This window comes from Helianthus annuus, chromosome 8, assembly GCF_002127325.2.
Source record: "Helianthus annuus cultivar XRQ/B chromosome 8, HanXRQr2.0-SUNRISE, whole genome shotgun sequence".
Classification (NCBI taxonomy): Eukaryota; Viridiplantae; Streptophyta; class Magnoliopsida; order Asterales; family Asteraceae; genus Helianthus; species Helianthus annuus.
Window position 1 is genome coordinate 112,354,095 of NC_035440.2, and position 8,984 is coordinate 112,363,078.

Sequence of the window (8,984 nt, forward strand, 5' to 3'; positions counted from 1 at the left end):
AATTTCAATCGATCGCTCGCTTATTCTGACGCTTTTAATCGCTAATTCCACTCGCATTGATCCTCGCAACCCTTCTCGTGGATTAATTTCGGGACGAAATTTCCTAAAGCAGGGGAGACTGTAACAACCCGCATGTCCGTGCGTTGTTACTACTCGTTATACTCGTTACGCCTAGCACCAGAGATTTGGATCATAATGTAGCTATATCGCATACATCACTATTTCGCAGTATTTTCGCATATTACGCATACTTTATCGCTATAACACATCACATCGCACCTACTAACACTCACGATGACATTGAGTGAGGACCTATTCTACCCTCCTCGATAGCCGTGATAGGTCGCAACGCAACGCATATTCGAAATGCGCAACTCGATTATCGCTACGCAGACTTTGAAATGTGGATATTTATACGACCCTATGTGACTAATTATAATAAAGATACGAAGGTGTGAATGAAAATGTGTGACCAAACTATCGCAACGCTTAACGAACGAAACAAAACATCAAAATGCAATTCGTCGGAGACCACAGATCGATTGACCATTCGATCGGGTGACCATCCGATCGGATTGCCATCCGATCCATGGCACTCCATCACCTTCACTCCACTTCACCTATAAATAGCACTTGTCACATCACTTGAACAGTGATGTGATAGCTCTCCTTCGACCAGCGCACTTTTGGCTCTATTCTCTCGATTCCTCGCGATTCTTGGAAGTTTCCAACTCAAATCATCTATACACACTTCTTCATCTTTTTCACCTTTGAATCTCAACTTTTAACCGAGAAATCAACAGATTTGAGGTGTCCTAGGGTGATGTCATCATGGAGTTCTTATGAACTTCAAGTTTTGACCTCATTCCACCAAGAATAACTCGGGTCTGAATGATTTCCACATGATTTCACAACGATTTCGTATAGATCTAAACATTTTTTTAAGTTAAAAGGATTGAAAGAAGCTTTTCCAACTTTCTTTCAACTCTTTTACACTCAATACACTCAAAACCGTAGAATCGGAGCTCGTTCTAATCTTCTATTCATTCTTAGTGAAGAGTTGGTTCAAGATCTGATTTCTATCTAAGAGACAACTGATTACGGGTTAAACATGAACAACCATCACGGACAGTTAACTGATCGGACCAGGGTGATTCCTGTTCAGTCGGATAACTTGGGTCATGATGGGGTTTCTGTTGTTTAGTGCGCTGTCATACCATCTCGAGCAAACCGCAAAACTTTTCAAAATAATCAAGTCAAGACGATCAGATTCGTTGGGACGGATTGCCGTCCGATCGGATTGCACTTAAACTCCCACACTTAGTCAACTTTTCAAAGACCAACTGAATGCTGAACGGATTGTCGTCCGATCAGATTGCCATCCGATCGAACGACCATCCGATTGGTTGACATTGGACTTCAACACTTGATCATCTTCACAATCTTTAAAGATTATCAGTAACTAACGGATTGTCATCTGATCGGATTGCTATCCGATCGAGTGACAATCCTGCTATGAACTTGTTCTCACTAAGTGTCCTGCCAATCGGATCGCTATCTGATCGAACGACTGTTCGATCGTTGACCTGAAAGGTAGAGATACTTCCCTGTTTACAAAATGCTACAACGAAAACTTCAAAGCAATCATACACAAACACATCCTTACCAAACGAGATGTCTATCCAATCAAATGGCCATCCGATCAGATGACCATCCGAACGGATTGACATCCGATCGAGTGGCCATCTGATCGGATTGCCATCCGACACTTGGTTCACCGCCACCGTTTAACGCACTATTCAACGCTTACGCTATCAATCGGTAATAAGGCTAATCTCAGACGCGCTCCCTTCAATCCAACCAAGTTGTGTTTACTTGCTGAACACCGACTGTGAGTATAATCGAACCCTTTTTATCGCATTTTGGGTGTAACATACGTTCCTATCAAATCAAGATTATCAAAACGAATTATTCAATCAAACTGTTTATCACTTGCGGATAACTGTTATGCATATTTACACGTGATCCTAGTTACATATGTCTTAGGACTTTTACTCGCGAGGTCCCGCCTAAACTAGTATAGTACTATAGAACCCGACGGGGTCTAGTTAGGATGAATAGCAATCGCAATCGCAGCTCGAGAGACTTAGCTGGTAGTATCTGTCTAATATATGTGTTGAGGTATCTCGTTTATGTATGTGGTAATCCGCAGCGCTTTTTATCTACTATGTTTTGCTATCAAACTTGTATACTCGTCAATACTTTTGTATTGACATTGTTTTAACGTATGTTGCAGGTTAGTCGCAGTTTACATCAAATCAAGGTAGGAGGTCTAGAAACTCATCCAAAATCTAGGTTGTTGGATTTGAATTGTTCGAGAGGACAAGAAATCTGCGATAACTTATGTGATTGTACTGTTTGTTAGTATGGGATAACGAATGTAATAAATACTGTCGCTTTATAGTTGTTATGGATTCTCTTGAGAAATCTGATTCGCCTAGTGCCGCGCCCCGATGATTCCACCATTGGTTGGGGTGTGACACTTATCACCATTAAAAAAATAATCAGCAGATGCAATTATTACAAAAAAATATGACTATTCAAAACTGCTAGTCAAATGATGAGAATCACTTTCATAAGATCCATACCCCAGTAATCATAAAGCCACTTTGAAATCTCAATGCCATAGACATGAAAATCATACAAAAGTTGACTACTTACAGTGGGTCCATTCTTCATAGTTCATAGCATGTTCCTTATCAAATATGTAAGCTTGTTAGATGGAAAAAAATCTACACAATCAACCAGTACAACGATATGAATTATGTTCAATAAAAATAAACACAACATAAAAAACAAAGGCATCGTAACTTCTACCGTGTGTTCAGCTGTGGTGATATGCATGAGTCTTTGTACACCACCTCCGACCCACCACTACCTTCTCATATCGCCATCTACCAGCACCACAAAAATGCTAGAAAATGCCCGTTGTCCCTCTTTCTCTGTTTTTTTCTTTCATCTTTGAAACTGAATCGTCGTCACCCTCGTCACTCGGCACGTGGAATCTGAATGTATTGTGAGGGGGATTGGAACTGTGAGGAGGATGAGGAACATAAACATACATGGCTGACGATGTGGAGGGCTTTAGACGTGTGGGGTTGGTGCAGATTAGGGCAAAAACTGTTCACTGTTACTACCATCGTCGTTGTGTTGAACCACCGTCAGGACCATCCACATCCGCCACCATAGATTGCAGAAGCCGCAGGCGCAGACGAGGTAGGAACACCTACCGCGCCACCGCCACCGCCAACGTCGATTTCTCTGATCTCTCTCTAGCAGACCCCTCTCTCTCTCTCTATCCTACGGTTCCCTCCTCTGGATAGACACTGAAAAGTTTGGTGATGTGAGTGATGAGAGGAGTAATGATGAAGACATGGTAGAAAGACACGTGGTATCAATAGATATGGTCCAATGAATATATGTCAGGCAATGAGGATGTGCCACGTGCCAGACGTTACTGTTCAAAAACTTCTAAAATTAATCGATAGATAATTAAGTTTAACATATAATTGCCAATTAAGAATTATCATAGAGGCAATAAAGATGAAATAAGAAATCAATGAATTCTCCTCAAAGCGTACACATGCATATATATCTTTGACCACAACTGATGATAAGACATAATTCATGGGGGAATTTATGAAAATGGCCAAGAATCATGTTGACTTACCAAATTGGCCAACTCATGCGTCCTTGGAACAAGGCATCACGCACGGGATGCGTCGTGGAATTGGAATTGGAATTGGAAACGTGTCTGCATTTGGAGTACCATGCGTCTGCACTTGAGCCCATGCGTCTGCAGACGCCTCCGGCAGCAAAGTTGCAGAGGTTTCCTTCTCCGGCGAGTTGCAGATCATTGTCTCCTCCGGTGAGTTTGGATGTAATAATTCAAATGATTCGCCGGAGACTGGAAAATAGAGGATGCATCTATTAGTTGGCCCCACATAACTCCGAGTGTAATTTTTGACTCACCGGAGACGTCTTCTTCTCCAGCCAACTTTAGATCTGTGTTATCATCAAAACATCAGTTAAGAGGAACAAGGATTTACATCCTTTATTTTTATATTATATACAATAGTTGTCAACAAGGATTTACATCCAAACTCACTGGAGAAGGAGACATTGATCTGCAACTCGTCGGAGAAGACGCATCCCATCTTCCAGGCGCATCCCATCTTTTAGACGCATCCCATCTTCATATCAGACACATCCCATCTTCATCTCAGACGCTTCAAGTTCAGACGCATCTCGTGCATTTGGATCCGTGATGCCTCGTTCCAAGGACGCATGAGTTGGCCAATTTGGTAAGTCTACATGATTCTTGGTCATTTTCGTAAATTCCCCTAATTCATGCAAAATCAACGACTGTAAGTAACACCTTTCATCCTATACCAAACTAACTTAATAAGATTTTACATATTTAATAACTATATTTCCATATGAGTAATTATATTATATAACCCAACAAAAAGTAACTTGGGTTGCCTCTTTAGAATGAAAAGTCGCGACTTTTAAAACACTACACATACACACCTCTTTGCTTAATTAATATATGTATAATGGTTGCCTCTCTAGAATGAAAAGTCGCGACTTTTTAAAACTTACACATACATACCCCTTTGCTTAATTATTATATGTACAATACATTAACCAGCGCACCTTTTGAAAATTATACTATATTATATTATACCCTTATACAATTAATAACTTGAGTTATGTCTTATTTGTTTAAAAGTCACACCCTTTAATAACACAATAATTAGCAACACACACCCCTTCAAAAAGTTTCACCATTTTATGCATTAAGACACACCCTTTCACAATTATATATATAATGCGTGGTAATTTAAATGTACACAAAGTTACCCCTTATTTTAAATTTTTTCTTAACTATTTGTTTAATCTAATTACTTCTGCATGATATTACAGAATTCAAATTGCCACTTTCTTTCAAATCTCTAAACCCCAAAGCCCTCAATTTTAATTCACTTTTTTTGTCCAATCCCTTTTTCTTTTACATATTAACTTTTGCATGAAATCGTAATTCGGTTCAGTTGATTCAGTTCAAAGGTAAGCCTTCATATTACAAATCGCCATCAAAGGTAAACCTTCATAACCCAGAAATTAGTATAATATACAACAAGTTAGTATAACCCATAAATTGTTTGTTTAACATTTATTATAATACCCATAAATTGTTTGTTTAACATTTATTATAATACCCATAAATTGTTTGTTTATAATTTCTCGATTGATTAGTTCCGGATTATATTTTTTGATTCGATACATATTATTGTTTGCGCATACGTAACATATTTAATCGAGGTTTGTTTTACGGCTTTTGATCCATTTATACGATCATTGAGTTGATTGTTGTTGGAGACGATAATGTGGATGTTTTAATGGTGATAAATGCCGATAACTGGTGTTAATTGTTTGTGTTTAAAGTTTGTTCCCCCCCCCCCCCCCCAAAAAAAAAACGCCTTACTCGGTCGCACCTCCTGCACTCTTAAAAAAATCGGCCCTGCTTGATTAGATCCAAATTTTGACCATAAAATCATAGATAGTATAAGATCTTGATCATAAAAAACGCCTTACTCGGTCGCACATCCTGCACTCTTATAAAAATTGGCCCTGCTTGATTAGATCCAAATTTTGACCATAAAATCATAGATAGTATAAGATCTTAATCATATCGTGTATGTGAGTGGAATCGAGATCAAGGTTTGCGTCAGTGGCGGAACTAGCCCAAAAAATCAGGGGTATCCTTAACAAATTTTAAGCCATACATTCATACAATCAGCCCCCCCCCCCAACGTTTCGGTTAGAAGGGTAACATTTCGGTCATTTCCAATTTTTCGCCTGAAATTTTTAAAATTATAACCCTCCCCCCCCCCCAATTATTTTGTCTAACAATCCTCTGCCCCTACCAAGTTTGTAAGGTCTCCTACCCAAGGATCTCACTCAGACAACAATCACCAGGTGTGCGGAATCCACCTTGCAATCACTATTGTATGGTATTGGATCAAGAAAGTGTAGAAAAAGAATGATGAGAATGATGAATGACGTCACGCACAGTAGCCGTCAATTCACACACAGTGACAATGATTAGGGTTTCTTGAAGAACAAACTTTCCACAAAAGAAATCACCATGTATAACATTTCACTAAGAGTTTATATACAATGGGAAGTCCTGACTACTAAAGTCAGGACATTGAAAGGCCCAAAGCCCGAGACAATACAAACCCTGACTAAACAACCCACCAAAATTCAGACTAGGATGGAATCCTAAGTCCTAGCCATGAAAACCTCATAAATTCTGACCAACATAATACTTTTACGAATTACGTAAAAGACCCTTGAGTTTGTGAGCCTACACTTATCACCCAAAGTGCATTTACAAAGTTTATTATCCAAAATATTTATACAGTATTTTCGTATTTAGTTAAAAAAAATGTGAAGAACGGACTATTCTACCCTCCTCGATAGCCGTGATAGGTCGCAACGCAACGCATATTCGAAATGCGCAACTCGATTATCGCTACGCAGACTTTGAAATGTGGATATTTATACGACCCTATGTGACTAATTATAATAAAGATACGAAGGTGTGAATGAAAATGTGTGACCAAACTATCGCAACGCTTAACGAACGAAACAAAACATCAAAATGCAATTCGTCGGAGACCACAGATCGATTGACCATTCGATCGGGTGACCATCCGATCGGATTGCCATCCGATCCATGGCACTCCATCACCTTCACTCCACTTCACCTATAAATAGCACTTGTCACATCACTTGAACAGTGATGTGATAGCTCTCCTTCGACCAGCGCACTTTTGGCTCTATTCTCTCGATTCCTCGCGATTCTTGGAAGTTTCCAACTCAAATCATCTATACACACTTCTTCATCTTTTTCACCTTTGAATCTCAACTTTTAACCGAGAAATCAACAGATTTGAGGTGTCCTAGGGTGATGTCATCATGGAGTTCTTATGAACTTCAAGTTTTGACCTCATTCCACCAAGAATAACTCGGGTCTGAATGATTTCCACATGATTTCACAACGATTTCGTATAGATCTAAACATTTTTTTAAGTTAAAAGGATTGAAAGAAGCTTTTCCAACTTTCTTTCAACTCTTTTACACTCAATACACTCAAAACCGTAGAATCGGAGCTCGTTCTAATCTTCTATTCATTCTTAGTGAAGAGTTGGTTCAAGATCTGATTTCTATCTAAGAGACAACTGATTACGGGTTAAACATGAACAACCATCACGGACAGTTAACTGATCGGACCAGGGTGATTCCTGTTCAGTCGGATAACTTGGGTCATGATGGGGTTTCTGTTGTTTAGTGCGCTGTCATACCATCTCGAGCAAACCGCAAAACTTTTCAAAATAATCAAGTCAAGACGATCAGATTCGTTGGGACGGATTGCCGTCCGATCGGATTGCACTTAAACTCCCACACTTAGTCAACTTTTCAAAGACCAACTGAATGCTGAACGGATTGTCGTCCGATCAGATTGCCATCCGATCGAACGACCATCCGATTGGTTGACATTGGACTTCAACACTTGATCATCTTCACAATCTTTAAAGATTATCAGTAACTAACGGATTGTCATCTGATCGGATTGCTATCCGATCGAGTGACAATCCTGCTATGAACTTGTTCTCACTAAGTGTCCTGCCAATCGGATCGCTATCTGATCGAACGACTGTTCGATCGTTGACCTGAAAGGTAGAGATACTTCCCTGTTTACAAAATGCTACAACGAAAACTTCAAAGCAATCATACACAAACACATCCTTACCAAACGAGATGTCTATCCAATCAAATGGCCATCCGATCAGATGACCATCCGAACGGATTGACATCCGATCGAGTGGCCATCTGATCGGATTGCCATCCGACACTTGGTTCACCGCCACCGTTTAACGCACTATTCAACGCTTACGCTATCAATCGGTAATAAGGCTAATCTCAGACGCGCTCCCTTCAATCCAACCAAGTTGTGTTTACTTGCTGAACACCGACTGTGAGTATAATCGAACCCTTTTTATCGCATTTTGGGTGTAACATACGTTCCTATCAAATCAAGATTATCAAAACGAATTATTCAATCAAACTGTTTATCACTTGCGGATAACTGTTATGCATATTTACACGTGATCCTAGTTACATATGTCTTAGGACTTTTACTCGCGAGGTCCCGCCTAAACTAGTATAGTACTATAGAACCCGACGGGGTCTAGTTAGGATGAATAGCAATCGCAATCGCAGCTCGAGAGACTTAGCTGGTAGTATCTGTCTAATATATGTGTTGAGGTATCTCGTTTATGTATGTGGTAATCCGCAGCGCTTTTTATCTACTATGTTTTGCTATCAAACTTGTATACTCGTCAATACTTTTGTATTGACATTGTTTTAACGTATGTTGCAGGTTAGTCGCAGTTTACATCAAATCAAGGTAGGAGGTCTAGAAACTCATCCAAAATCTAGGTTGTTGGATTTGAATTGTTCGAGAGGACAAGAAATCTGCGATAACTTATGTGATTGTACTGTTTGTTAGTATGGGATAACGAATGTAATAAATACTGTCGCTTTATAGTTGTTATGGATTCTCTTGAGAAATCTGATTCGCCTAGTGCCGCGCCCCGATGATTCCACCATTGGTTGGGGTGTGACACTTATCACCATTAAAAAAATAATCAGCAGATGCAATTATTACAAAAAAATATGACTATTCAAAACTGCTAGTCAAATGATGAGAATCACTTTCATAAGATCCATACCCCAGTAATCATAAAGCCACTTTGAAATCTCAATGCCATAGACATGAAAATCATACAAAAGTTGACTACTTACAGTGGGTCCATTCTTCATAGTTCATAGCATGTTCCTTATCAAATTTG